We start from the raw sequence: 16,100 nt of genomic DNA on the forward strand, positions 1-16,100 counted from the left end.
TTTTTTGGCAAACTTACTGGACCATCGCTTTTTGGGAGAAAGACTTACTGCCGAACAAAAATAGCAGGCTTGTGAATATTTAAATTCAATCAACACAGATTTTGTTCCGTTTGTAATGGCCCTAACTTCGAAGTCTAAACCTTTTCCGTCTTTCATGTATGGTCCAAATTTCAAAAAATCATCTCCATTATTATGGTGGAAGTCTGTTCCAATCGCTGAATCTGATTGGCCTGAAAAAAACATATTTCTCGAACGAATTAACCAATTACTTACAGCAGTAGCCTCGACGGCAAGCATTGAAAGGTGATTTTCAAGCTTTGGACTTGTGCATTCCAAATTACGAAATAATTTAGGAACCAAAAAGGCTGCTAAACTTGCATTCATGTTTAAATATTTAAACAGTTCTTCATACCAAAAACATGGCAATTTGGAATGGATTTGGCCTGAACAAGAAACTGAAAGAAGGGAAAATGAAGAGGCAGAATTAAGTCTTGGGTGCTTTACTGGTTTTGATTCAGACACTTTCGATGTTGAACCATCATCTTAATTAATTTTCTAAATTTTGATTTTGTTGTTTAAATGTTCAGAATGTTAAGTTATTTGGGAAAAATAGAAATACCTATATGTTTAAGTTAATGTTTTCAATATTTTTAGTTAATTTAGTTGTTACTTGGATACTCGTATCATTTTGTTTTCTGTTTATGTAACATACTACCATACATACGTTTATATTTTTGTATTTTTTATTTAAGTAAAAATATATCTTTTATACTGTTATATTTTTGTATTTTTTATTTAAAGTAAAAATATATCTTTTATATTGTTACATTCTACATTTAGAGTCTTATTTCGGTCAATTTAGTTTCTCTATTGAAATGTTTTCCAAAATATCATAAATATCATATAAATATCACATTTTGGATATATATCGGATATATATCATATATATCCGATATTTTGATATTTATATAAATATCATGGATATTTTGTGCCCTGATTTTGACACTAATGACATTTATCAAATTTTGACACTTTTGGCATTTTATAGGTTAATTAAGTTATATCAGCCATTTTTTGTATTTTCTGCGTTATTCCTTGAATTTGTAGATTTTTAGTCTGCTTTTATATAAAATACAGCTGTTACTATGAGCACTATGCCGTCAATTTTCAGTGGCGCATGGGTGGTCGGCGGTGGTACATCAAACTTTCCACTTATGGACGGGATAAATAAATTAAAGGGTATCCCCATTAAGATAGGCAAAGTGCCCTCAATCCCAGAATTCAATTTTTTTACATCCTATGTGATTAAATAATAAGACTCAACACAACGCAATTAATTCAACGATGATTTTTTAAATGAGAATAAGGATCATGTGATAGCTCATTTGAACGGTTATTCAAATCTCTATTCAGTAATATAAACATTAATATACTTATTTATATAAAGTGTCCAAAAAACATTTTTTTAACTAAATTAATTGACACAAAAAGAAGAATGTATGTAAATTATTTCATGATGGTGGCTCAAGCATATTAATAACCTGTTAACAGCATTGATGGTGAACTTTATGATTAGAAAACGTTGTAACAATGATAGTGTGTTTTTTCCTCAAAATTTATGTTGGATACAAAGCATAAGACAAAGTCAAAGCTTATGTTGGATAATAAAAAAGTTAGATACTTTAACAACTAAGCAACGTTATTCATCAATACAGGGTGTTTCTAAATAAGTGCGACAAACTTTAAGGGGTAATTCTGAATGAAAAAATAATGACCATTTGCTTCATAAACATATGTCCGCGAATGCTTCGTTTCCGAGATACGGGATGTTGAATTTTTTCACACAACGATTTATTTATTACAAACTGACGATTTATTTATTGTTCTAAAACCGGTTGCGATGTGCAGATGAAATTTGGTAGCTTTTTAGAGGTAGGTATTGCTCATTTTTTGACATACAATTAAGAATTTTGTATTCACCATTGGCGTGCATAAGGGTACCTAATATGACCGGGTAATATGACCCGTATGCACGCCAATGGTAAATATTAAATTCTTAAGTGTACGTCAAAAAATGAGGAATAACTACCTCTTAAAACCTACTAAATTTCATTTGCATATCTCAACCGGTTTTAGAGCAATAAATAAATCATTCAACATCCCGTATTATCTCGGAAACGAAGCCTTTGCGGACATATGTTTATAAAACAAACAGTCATTATTTTTTCATGCAGAATTACCCTCTAAAGTTTCTCGCACTTATTTAGAAACACCATGCATTGATGAAGAACGTTGCTAGTTGTTAAAGTACCTAACTTTTTTATTTATTATTTAACATAAGCGAATGAATCAAAAAGCAAAATGTTAAGAAAGCCTAAGGCTACAGTTGAGTTTTAATTTAAATATTTTATATTCGCTAGAATATTCCACAGGGTGTACCAAACTTTGAGGAAAAAACACTCTATCATTCTTACATCCGGTATACAATGACCCTTATCTGTTTAACCACAATATTATTACACCGATATTCTTGAAGAATAAAGTTAACATTATAAAAAAAATCATTAAAATCGGATAACAGGTTTAGGAAATACGAGACATCAAAAATGTCCAATTTTTAAGGTGGTGCGTTAATTTTGATGCTTAGTGTATGAAAAAATGTTTGTCGGACAAATATGTTGGGCATTTTAATAAGTTCGACACGTAGAACATGTCAAATGGCAGGAATTATATTGGTGGTAAATAGCAGTCTGATTTTTGCATGAGAGTTTAATGAAATCGTAACAAATCAATTGGCAGTTCTGCCCGACAAAATAAATGTGACGTTTTCGTAGTCTGACGTTCGAAACTTGTACCTGTTCCAAAATTAAAACTTCCCCTGTTCCAGTGTTCCCATACATCAAAGTTTGTCCGACTAGACACCGTTAATCTATTAACAAATTTTCAGCTTGCTATTAATTAACTTTTTTTGGTACGCGGGATCCAGGCCTGACAAGTCTATTGACAAATTCACAAAAGTAGCATACGTTGAACGGAGGTAGCGGAATTAAAATAAGCTCACTGTCATGGCGACCGTTCCGTAACACGTTCCGCAAGTGGCGCCACATTCAGAGAACGAATTTTCAACAGTTGCGGAACCGTTCGTCACTTTTTCGTCTCCTGAATGCGACAAGCGACAAGATGTATAGGTACCTACTGTCAACGTAATAATAATTAGGAAATGGCTTTGTCACGGTTCTTAGACATACTACGGTTGCCCAGATCGACGGTGGTGGGGAGACTTCAATTTTTGACTTTACGTCAATACAATACAGAATCCCATATTTTTAAATGATTTTCGATCATTGAATTCGTGTTATTGTGAATACATTGTATATATTGTGTTAATATCGATAAATTTATCAGCTCGACTAGTTTCATTTCTTTTTATCTCACAACTTAATACGTTTTCCATCTTTTGCGCTATAGACTAAGAGCCGCTATAGGTGAAATTTCTTAATCATTTTAGGCACGATGGGACCCTATAACTTAAATAGTAGAACCTAAAAAAAACGTTTGAACACTGTGCCGTCACTTTTCAGTGGCACATGCGTCGACAGTGGCGCATCAAACTTTCCACTTCTGGACGGGATAAATAAATTAAAAGTTACCCTCCCTTACTAACAGATTTTTTTTTATTTTTTTAGTTCTATGTGATTAACACATAAAATTCAGCGTAATTTTAACCCACCACCCCCTTCCCCCTACCCCCACCATCAAAAACTTCATTTTTCATTTTTATTGTTTTTTGGTGGGATGCAATAAATTTTAAAATTTCAAAAAATTCACAAGCGTAGCTGAGGATTTTATAAAACATGCCTATTTTTTATAGACCCATAGGCAGAATGTACATAACCTCAAAAAATTTAAAAAAAAATTTTTTTTCAAAAAGCGTATAACTTTTTTTGAGGAATAGTTACAGGTATAATTTTTTCTTAATTTTGTGTGTTTTATCAAACACTATATTTTTAATTTTTTTCAAATTTTTCTGTAAGGCTCCCCAACTTCAAAAATCCGAAAAACTGTTTTTTGGGGGGTTTTGGGGGATTTTCCCTATTTTATAGACTTCATAATATATCAAATCAATTTTGTTTTTATAGGTTATATGTAACTTGAAGTAAGTGAGTCCTTTAGAATATTTAAAAATCAGAAAAACACGTTCAAACCCCCCAAAACCCCCTTAAAAAACAGTTTTTTGGATTTTTAAAGGTGACCAGCGTTACAGAAAAATCTGAAAAAAATTAGAAATATAGTGTTTGATAAAATACACAAGACTAAGAAAAAATTAGATCTGCAGCTATCCCCAAAAAAAAGTTATATACTTTTTTCCAAAAAAAAAATTTTTTTTAAATTTTTTGAGGTTATGTACACTCAACCTACAGGTCTATAAAAATAGACGTGTTTTATAAAAGCCTTAACTATGCTTGTGAATTTTTTGAAATTTTAAAATTGATAGCATCCCACAAAAAAAAATAAAATCGAAAAATAAAGTTTTTGATGGTGGTGGTGATTTGGATAAACCCAAAATAGTTTAGTCATAGGTGGAAGTATATTTCAACACAAACGCATACATAAAGTAACATGGACATCCCCCGATGGACAAACACACAATCAGATTGACCACATAACCATAGATAAGACATGGAGGCACTCACTCTTAGATGTTAGAGCAATGAGAGGGGCAGACATAGGGTCCGACCACATGTTGATTAGAGCCAAAATCAAACTCAAACTAGCCAGAAGCAAGAAAACGCCAATGGAACAACGAGAAAGATATAACGTTCAGTGGCTCAAAGACGGAAATGAAAGTACTGAAGAATATAAGACCAAGTTAAGAGAATTATATAATAAAACTTACAACACAGAAAATGCCACGATAGAAGAGCTGTGGGATAAATGCAAGTATGTATATACACAAGCAGCAAAAGAAACGATAGGAATACAAAAAATAAGTAATAAACCATGGCTATCGAGAAGCACGTGGGAAAAAATAAACGAAAGGAAACTACTTAAATGTAAAATGCTACAAAATGATCTAAGAGATAGGGAACAAATGAAGAGAGAATATAGAGAGAAAGATAAAGAAGTTAAAAAAAGTGCGAGAAACGACAAAAGACAATATAACGAAGAACTGTTAATAGAAGCAGAAACAGCAGCAAAAAACAACGACATGGGAACTCTATATAAAACGACGAAAAAACTAAGCTCGCGCGGAAAAATGAATGTTGAGCATATAAAAGACAAGAACGGGAAAATGTTGAAGAATGAAAAGGAAATAGTTGAGAGATGGATCGAACATTTTAGAGAAGTATATGCCAACAGAATAATAGAACACGAAATAGAAAATGAAGAAATAAAGGAAGAACTAAGCTGCACCGAATCGGAATTCACAAAAAAAGAAGTAAGTAAAGCAATACAACAGCTGAAAAGAGGGAAAGCAGCTGGAATAGATAACATTACCACAGAACTACTGAAAGCAGATAGAGAAACATCGGAAGAAATCCTGTATGTACTAATAAACAGAATATGGCAGGAGGAGAGAATACCTGATGATTGGAAAAAAGGTATAATTGTAAAGATACCCAAGAAGGGAGATCAAACGAATTGCAACAATTGGAGAGCAATAACACTACTTTCTACAGTGAGTAAAGTCATGACAAGGATGATACTAGAAAGAATGAAAGAAACTATAGACCAGTTGTTAAGACCAAACCAAGCGGGCTTCAGGAGTAATAAAGCATGCACAGATCATATTAACACATTAAGAAACATTGTAGAACAAACAATAGAATGGCAGAGCAAAATCTATATAAATTTCATTGACTTTAGACAAGCCTTTGACCGGATTAACAGAGAAAAAATGTGGGAAATACTAAAGAGATATGGAATTCCATTAAAATATATAAGAATTATCAAAATGTTCTATGAAAACTATACCGCACAAATCATGCACAATGGGAAACTCACAGAACCAATCAACATAGACAGTGGAGTCAGACAGGGGTGTATTCTATCTCCAGCCATATTTTTGATCTTAATTGACTGGGTCATGAAGAAGGCAACGAAAAATAAAACAGGAATTAGATGGAATGCTTTCGGTCAGCTTGAAGATCTAGACTTTGCAGATGATATATGTCTGGTGTCCGAAAAAAGACAACATATGCAGAAAAAAACAGAAAAGGTGACAAAAGAAGCAAGAAAAATAGGACTAGAGATTAACACAAGAAAAACCAAACTTATGAAGATAAATACGGAAAGAGAAATGGGTATATTTATTGAAGGAGAAGAAGTAGAAAATGTACAGAAGTTTTGCTATCTGGGAAGCATAATTGACGCTAGCGGTGGAATAGAAGAGGAAATTAATGGAAGGATAACTAAAGCCCAAAATGCGTTCTATATGCTGAAGAAAACATGGGAGTCCAATAAATTAACAACCAAAACCAAAATCAGGATATTTAATACAAATGTAAAGAGCATTTTGCTATATGCAGCAGAAACTTGGAAAATAGAGAAAAAGATTATACAAAAGGTTCAAACATTTGTAAATAGATGCCTTAGACGAATATTGCAAATATATTGGCCAAATCGGATAAGTAACAAGGAACTTTGGAGAAAAACTAATCAAGAGCCGATAGCCAAAACGATAAACAGACGCAAATGGAAGTTTATTGGACACACATTAAGGAAAAATGAAGATGATATAACCAAACAAGCCCTGGATTACCAACCAACTGGAAAAAGAAAACAAGGCAGACCAATGACATCCTGGAAAAGAAATATTACCAGAGAGCTAGAAGACAATGGGTTAACATGGAAAGAAGTGAAAGCCCTGGCCAGAAACAGAGATGAATGGAGGGGGACTGTAGAGGCCCTATGTTCCAAATGGAATCAAGAGGAGTAAAGTAAAAGTTAAGTAAATAGCAGTCTGATTTTTGCATGAGAGTTTAATGAAATCGTAACAAATCAATTGGCAGTTCTGCCCGACAAAATAAATGTGACGTTTTCGTAGTCTGACGTTCGAAACTTGTACCTGTTCCAAAATTAAAACTTCCCCTGTTCCAGTGTTCCCATACATCAAAGTTTGTCCGACTAGACACCGTTAATCTATTAACAAATTTTCAGCTTGCTATTAATTAACTTTTTTTGGTACGCGGGATCCAGGCCTGACAAGTCTATTGACAAATTCACAAAAGTAGCATACGTTGAACGGAGGTAGCGGAATTAAAATAAGCTCACTGTCATGGCGACCGTTCCGTAACACGTTCCGCAAGTGGCGCCACATTCAGAGAACGAATTTTCAACAGTTGCGGAACCGTTCGTCACTTTTTCGTCTCCTGAATGCGACAAGCGACAAGATGTATAGGTACCTACTGTCAACGTAATAATAATTAGGAAATGGCTTTGTCACGGTTCTTAGACATACTACGGTTGCCCAGATCGACGGTGGTGGGGAGACTTCAATTTTTGACTTTACGTCAATACAATACAGAATCCCATATTTTTAAATGATTTTCGATCATTGAATTCGTGTTATTGTGAATACATTGTATATATTGTGTTAATATCGATAAATTTATCAGCTCGACTAGTTTCATTTCTTTTTATCTCACAACTTAATACGTTTTCCATCTTTTGCGCTATAGACTAAGAGCCGCTATAGGTGAAATTTCTTAATCATTTTAGGCACGATGGGACCCTATAACTTAAATAGTAGAACCTAAAAAAAAACGTTTGAACACTGTGCCGTCACTTTTCAGTGGCACATGCGTCGACAGTGGCGCATCAAACTTTCCACTTCTGGACGGGATAAATAAATTAAAAGTTACCCTCCCTTACTAACAGATTTTTTTTTTATTTTTTTAGTTCTATGTGATTAACACATAAAATTCAGCGTAATTTTAACCCACCACCCCCTTCCCCCTATCCCCACCATCAAAAACTTCATTTTTCATTTTTATTGTTTTTTGGTGGGATGCAATAAATTTTAAAATTTCAAAAAATTCACAAGCGTAGCTGAGGATTTTATAAAACATGCCTATTTTTTATAGACCCATAGGCAGAATGTACATAACCTCAAAAAATTTAAAAAAAAATTTTTTTCAAAAAGCGTATAACTTTTTTTGAGGAATAGTTACAGGTATAATTTTTTCTTAATTTTGTGTGTTTTATCAAACACTATATTTTTAATTTTTTCAAATTTTTCTGTAAGGCTCCCCAACTTCAAAAATCCGAAAAACTGTTTTTTGGGGGGTTTTGGGGGATTTTCCCTATTTTATAGACTTCATAATATATCAAATCAATTTTGTTTTTATAGGTTATATGTAACTTGAAGTAAGTGAGTCCTTTAGAATATTTAAAAATCAGAAAAACACGTTCAAACCCCCCAAAACCCCCTTAAAAAACAGTTTTTTGGATTTTTAAAGGTGACCAGCGTTACAGAAAAATCTGAAAAAAATTAGAAATATAGTGTTTGATAAAATACACAAGACTAAGAAAAAATTAGATCTGCAGCTATCCCCAAAAAAAAGTTATATACTTTTTTCCAAAAAAAAAATTTTTTTAAATTTTTTGAGGTTATGTACACTCAACCTACAGGTCTATAAAAATAGACGTGTTTTATAAAAGCCTTAACTATGCTTGTGAATTTTTTGAAATTTTAAAATTGATAGCATCCCACAAAAAAAAATAAAATCGAAAAATAAAGTTTTTGATGGTGGGGGCAGGGAGAAGGGGGTGGTGGGTTAAAATTACGATGAATCTTATGTCTTAATCACATAGAACTTAAAAAAATGAAAAAAATTAAATTCTGGTAATAAGGGAGGGTATTTTTTAAATTATGTATCCCGTCCATAAGTGAAAAGTTTGATGCGCCACTGTCGACGCATGTGCCACTGAAAAGTGACGGCACAGTGCTCAAACGTTTTCTTTTAGGTTCTACTATTTAACTTATAGGGTCCCGTCGTGCCTAAAATGATTAAGAAATTTCACCTATAGCGGCTCCTAGTCTACTATTTTGCCGGTTATTAACACGCTCATGACTGTATATGTGTAGTATTTGTGTTATTATTAAATATTAAGACAAATAATACACATTTTATCTTATACCGGGTGGTGAATCGTAAAACGGGCCATAGGAAACTCAATGTAAAATTCTAAACTGTTGAATTCCTGCTTCCCTAATTATTTTACATCAAAAGTCATGAGAGAATATTTGTAGAGAATTGAAATATGTATTAAAATCAAAAGTTAAAATTGTTCTACGATTTAAACGCATTCCAAAATTTTGAAAAATATAATACATTTGCCACAGTAGGTATGTGTGTAAAGGTTAGGCCAAACGTTACTATTTAACTGACAGTGCTCACACCATTGACTGAATCAAAAATCTTTATTATTAATACTTTCTCCGCAGCTGAGGGTATCTTATCAATTGTAATCCTATTGCTTTTAATGATAAAATAAAAATATTGACAGTTCAAACATGTGAAAATAATAACTTCATTGTGACACATTATTGCACTGTGTGTGGCCTAATTTTGGGCTGAAATAGTTATTTTCCTAACTAGTGCGGAAAGTGATACTTTCACGCACGAGACTGCCGTTGGCCCGAACGACGCGATAGCGGAGTTCGGCCAAGCAGTCGAGTGCGGGGAAGACACTTTCCGCATGAGTTAGGAGCAATATTTTTTCTAGGGCCGTACGTTTGCAAAAAAGCCACAAAAAATAGAGTTATATCAATTTTTATTTAGACGTGAAAATACACAAATTAATTATTTGACAAGGTTGTCAAATCCAAACTTGCAATATAATGGGTTACCACGACGATGATATTGGTTTCCATGACTACGATTCAAAACCATTGTAAATTGTCTACTGATCTGACTTTTAAATGTTATGTCAAAATAATTTTATTTCGTCGAATTTTCGCGCTAATTTCATTAAAACATGAACACAATAAGCTAAATTTGAAATAAATTAGTAAATAATATCTAAATATTAGTTTATTGCATGTATTATAATATATTATACATAATGCCATATTACAAGGTATTCTACTTTCCCGCACGCCGTGCGGGAAAGTGCAACTTTCGGAAATGAAATGCGTGCGTGAAAGTGGCTCTTTTAGCACGGCCGTAGAAAAAACGTATTTTTACGCATTTTTACAAAATTTTGGAATATGTTTAATAGACTAAGAGCCGCTATAGGTGAAATTTCTTAATCATTTTAGGCACGATGGGACCCTATAACTTAAATAGTAGAACCTAAAAGAAAACGTTTGAACACTATGCCGTCACTTTTCAGTGGCACATGCATCGACAGTGGCGCATCAAACTTTCCACTTATGGACGGGATAAATAAATTAAAAGTTACCCTCCCTTACTAACAGAATTAATTTTTTTAATTTTTTTTTTGTTCTATGTGATTAACACATAGGATTCAGCGTAATTTTAATCCACCACCCCCTTCCCCCTGCCCCCACCATCAAAATCTTCATTTTTCGTTTTTATTTTTTTTGTGGGATGCAATCAATTTTAAAATTTCAAAAAATTCACACGCATAGCTGAAGCTTTTATAAAACATGCCTATTTTGTATAGACCCATAGGTAGAGTGTACATAACCTCAAAAAATTAGAAGAAATTTTTTTTTCAAAAAAGCGTATAATTTTTTTTTGAGGAATAGCTGCAGGTCTAATTTTTTCTTAATCTTGTGTGTTTTATTAAACACTATATTTTTAATTTTTTTCAGATTTTTTCGTAAGGCTCCCCTCCTTCAAAAATCCGAAAAACTGTTTTTTTGGGGGGTTTTGGGGGATTTTCCCTATTTTATAGACTTCATAATATATCAAATCAATTTTGTTTTTATAGGTTATATGTAACTTGAAGTATCTGAGTCCTTTAGAATATTTAAAAATCAGAAAAACACGTTCAAACCCCCCAAAACCCCCTTAAAAAACAGTTTTTTGGATTTTTGAAGGTGACCAACGTTACAGAAAAATCTGAAAAAAATTGGAAATATAGTGTTTGATAAAATACATAAGACGAAGAAAAAATTACATCTGCAGCTATCCCCAAAAAAAAGTTATATACTTTTTTCCAAAAAAAGAATTTTAAAATTTTTTTGAAGTTATGTACACTCAACCTACAGGTCTATAAAAAATAGACGTGTTGTATAAAAGCCTTAACTATGCTTGTGAATTTTTTGAAATTTTAAAATTGATTGCATCCCACCAAAAAAAAAAATAAAATCGAAAAATAAAGTTTTTGATGGTGGGGGCAGGGAGAAGGGGGAGGTGGGTTAAAATTACGATTAATCTTATGTCTTAATCACATAGAACTTAAAAAAATGAAAAAAATTAAATTCTGGTAATGAGGGAGGGTATTTTTTAATTTATGTATCCCGTCCATAAGTGGAAAGTTTGATGCGCCACTGTAGACGCATGTGCCACTGAAAAGTGACGGCACAGTGCTCAAACGTTTTCTTTTAGGTTCTACTATTTAAGTTATAGGGTCCCGTCGTGCCTAAAATGATTAAGAAATTTCACCTATAGCGGCTCTTAGTCTATAATTCGTAGCACAATTTTTAACAGTTGTTTTCAATACATATTTCAATCCTCTACAAATAGTTTCTAATAGGTCTGGATCCCGCGTATGAAAAGAAAGTTGATTAATAGCAAGCTAAAAATTTGTTCATAGCTTAATGGTGTCTAGTCGGATAAACTTTGATATATCGGAATACTGGAACAGGGGCAGTTTTAATTGTGGAACAGTTTAAAAATTTGGAACGGTCACACCACGAAAACGGCACATTTATTTTGTCCGACAGAACAGACTTAAACTCTTCGAACAGAGATTAAACTCTCATGCAAAAATCAGACTGCTATTTATCACCAAATGGGCGTTTTAATGAGTGGAACATGTAGAATATGTCAAATGACAGGAATTATGACAGGTGATAAATAAGAGTCTGATTTTTGCATGAGAGTTTAATCTCTGTTCGGAAAGTTTAAGTCTGTTCTGTCGGACAAAATAAATGTGCCGTTTTCGTGGTGTGACCGTTCCAAATTTTTAACCTGTTCCACAATTAAAACTGCCCCTGTTCCAGTGTTCCCATATATCAAAGTTTATCCGACTAGACACCCTTAAGCTATTAACAAATTTTCAGCTTGCTATTAATCAACTTTTTTTTTCATACGCGGGATCCAGACCTATAACGTCTTTTGATGTAAAATAATTAAGGAAGCAGGAATTCAGCAGTTTAGAATTTTACATTGAGTTTCCTATGGCCCGTTTTCCAATTCACCACCCGATATATACTAGTTAACTTTATATTTTTGTATTTGTAATTTTGGTGTTGTTTATCGTAAAAACTTATTTTGAATTATTCATGAAAGTTGTACATCGTACCTATTGTAGGAGTTTAAATAAGAATATATATTTATAAGGTATCAACAGTTTTTCATAATTAGTTTTCCATAATAATAATCCACTAAACATCTTTATTTCTTAACTATCTTAACTATTTTCCATATATCAAAGACATATAAATACCGATTAAGGGGAAGGAGCAAAATGCAAAATTTTGACGCACGTCAAAATTCTCAATGTGTTTTAAAAGTATTCATTTTTTTCGAATCCTGGGCCCAGAGCACGCCAATGGAATTCTATTTTGCTGAAGTCACAAAATAGAATTTCATAATTGGAGAATCGACGGTTGCTAGGCAACGTGACGTCACTAAAATAGAATTCTATTTAGCGTGCTCCCGCACCTGAGAAAACTAATAAATATTTTTGAAAAATTTAAACGTAGAATGAAAGACTACATTATTACCTAGGGCCGCAAGTCCCTGAAAACTTCTATAATGTTTATTTTAATAAGTTACAGGGCTGAAAATAAAAGAGAAGTGTGATTTTTAATTGCAAATATTTCATTCAAAAGAAACTTTTTATTTACTCTAAGGGACTTTCGACCCTCGGTAATAACTTAATCTTTCATTCTGCGTTTAAATGTTTCTAAAATACCTATTAGTTTTCTCAGGATTCGAAAAAAATCATATTACGATTCAAATGACAGTATACTGTGACGTAATCGCATCCTTAATGTTCATTGGTTAGTCGATCTGAGCAACCGTAGTAATGTCTAAGAACCGTGGGTGGAGATATATTCTAATAGTTATTTATGAAACAGTTCGTGAAGTATGCTTTTTGCGAACGCACGCGATTTTTAGAGCACGGGCGACAACGGAGCGAGTGCTATAAATCGCGTAAGTTCGCAAAAAATACTTCACGCACAGTTTCATACAATATTTTATCTATGATAAACAAATAAAAAAAGCTGTAACTCTTCGTCACTGGAATTCATTTCTAAATAAAAAAACGAAAACATCTACGATAAACAAATAAAAAAAGCTGTAACTCTTCGTCACTGGAATTCATTTCTAAATGAATTCCAGTGACGAAGAGTTACAGCTTTTTTTATTTGTTTATCGTAGATAAAATATTGTATGAAACTGTGCGTGAAGTACTTTTTGCGAACTTACGCGATTTATAGCACTCGCTTCGTTGTCGCCCGTGCTCTAAAAATCGCGTGCGTTCGCAAAAAGCATACTTCACGAACTGTTTCATAAATAACTATTATAATATACCTCCACCCACGGTTCTTACGACATTACTACGGCTGCCCAGATCGACTAACCAATGAACATTAAGGATGCGATTACGTCACAGTATACTGTCATTTGAATCGTTCTATTCTACAATTTTTAGAACTTTGACATTTAAAAATTCTAACTACTTTCAAACCACAAAACTGTCAAAACTTTTGTTGTAATTCATTGCTCATATTGTCATCACCATGACAACGCGAAAGTTAAGGATTGTCACCATGACAACTCGAAAGTTAAAAACAGTGCGAAAAAGTAAATCCCATTTAAAATACATTGTTACTTCACGCACACTTTAAATCCTTCACGCACTGCTATCTATAATGACAGTTTTCACAAACTAAAAACTTATACATAATATGACATAGAGTAGATAAAGTTATTTTATACGCTGTGAGCTCGTACGTAGAGGGGATATTTAAAAATTCGCGAGCGCCAGTAGTGACACGTCTGTAAACGTGTACTGGAAATTTGATATAAATGTCAAAGTGATTAATTTAAAATTAAAAATAAAAACATTAATTATAAAAAATATTAGTTGGTCAAAGCTGTGGTATATATTTTTACCTTAAATATACTTACGTTTTAAATACTGAATTTAAGTTTTTTTAATGTTCAGAAATATGTGATTATAATTTAATCTAAAAATCTTAGCGCCACCTACACGATAATTGTGAAAGTATCCGAAGTAAGAAATTAATATTTCATCAATAAAACGTCAAAATGATTAGCAAAATCTTAAAAAAATCGATTACAATTTAATTACTTTTTTGCGTTGTAAATATGTAAATACTAAGCGATAACGATTAAATAATAAATTTAAAAATTACCGGTGAAAGTTGCACTACTAATCCGCTTGGAGCGACACCAGCGAAGCTCAGAGCATATACGCTGTGAGCTCGTACGTAGAGGGGATATTTACAAATTCGCGAGCGCCAGTAGTGGCAAGTCTGTAAACGTTTACCGGAAATTTGACATAAATGTCAAAGTGATTAATTTAAAATTAAAATTAAAAACATTAATTATAAAAAATATTAGTTGGTCAAAGCTGTGGTATATATTTTTACCTTAAATATACTTACGTTTTAAATACTGAATTTAAGTTTTTTTAATGTTCCGTAATATGTAATTATAATTTAATCCAAAAATCTTAGCGCCATCTACACGATAATTGTGAAAGTATCCGAAGTAAGAAATTCATATTTTATCAATAGAATGTCAAAATGATTAGCAAAGTCTTAAAAAAAATCGATTACAATTTAATTACTTTTTTGCGTTGTAAATGTTAAGCGATAACTTTTAAATAATAAATTTAAAAATTACCGGTGAAAGTTGAATTAGTAATCCGCTAGGAGCGCCACCAGCGAAGCTCAGAGCGTATAGGGCTTTTCATTCACAGTCATTTGTTTCGAGCTTCTGTCATGTGTCACATAATACTAATATATCTACGTTCTACGTCACACGTTATTGGTATATACCAATGATACAAACCAAAGACGTATGGCGTAGATATATCAATATTATGTGACACATGACAGAGACTCGAAACAAATGACAGTCGATGAAAAGCCCTATTGAATTGTCTAATTTTTTTTCACTATAGGGCTTTTCATCGATTGTCATTTGTTTCTGTCATGTGTCACATAATATTAATATATCTACGTCATACGTCTTTGGTTTGTATCATTGGCTAAATCAATAACGTATGACGTAGATATATTAATATTATGTGACACATGACAGAAGCTCGAAACAAATGACTGTGAATGATAAGCCCTATTGAGGAGATTCATGGACTCAACATTATACGCTCTGAGATTCGCTGGTGTCGCTCCTAGCGGATTACTAATGCAACTTTCACCGGTAATTTTTAAATTTATTATTTAATTGTTATCGCTTAATATTTACAACGCAAAAAAGTTGGTTGTTTATTGTAATATTCTGGCCAGTTGGTTGCTTAAACCAGTGCCAATAAAACATAAACACACACACACACACACAACGCAAAAAAGTAATTAAATTGTAATCGATTTTTTAAAGATTTTGCCAATCATTTTAACGGTCTATTAATGAAATATTAATTTGTTACTTCGGATACTTTCACAATTATCGTGTAGATGGCGCTTAGATTAATTTATAATTACATAATATTACGAATTATTAAAAAAACTTAAATTCAGTATTTAAAACGTAAGTATATTTAAGGTAAAAATATACACCACAGCTTTGACGAACTAATATTATTTCCTATTAATGTTTTTAATTTCAATGTTTTAAATTAATCACTTTGACATTTATGTAAAATTTCCAGTAAAAGCTTACAGACTTGTTACTACTGGCGCCATAGAGGTATATATTAACATAGAGAGTGTCATTCAGAGTGAAGTGACGACACCATCT

General features: G+C 32.6%; 1 protein-coding gene across 1 annotated transcript in view; it reads left to right on the forward strand.

Moving 5' to 3' along the window:
• The window catches only part of LOC114325942 (protein phosphatase 1E), a 220,887-nt gene that overhangs the window by 70,782 nt on the left and 134,005 nt on the right, over positions 1 to 16,100 (forward strand). The window lies entirely within an intron of this gene.

Source organism: Diabrotica virgifera, chromosome 3, assembly GCF_917563875.1.
Source record: "Diabrotica virgifera virgifera chromosome 3, PGI_DIABVI_V3a".
NCBI lineage: Eukaryota > Metazoa > Arthropoda > Insecta > Coleoptera > Chrysomelidae > Diabrotica > Diabrotica virgifera.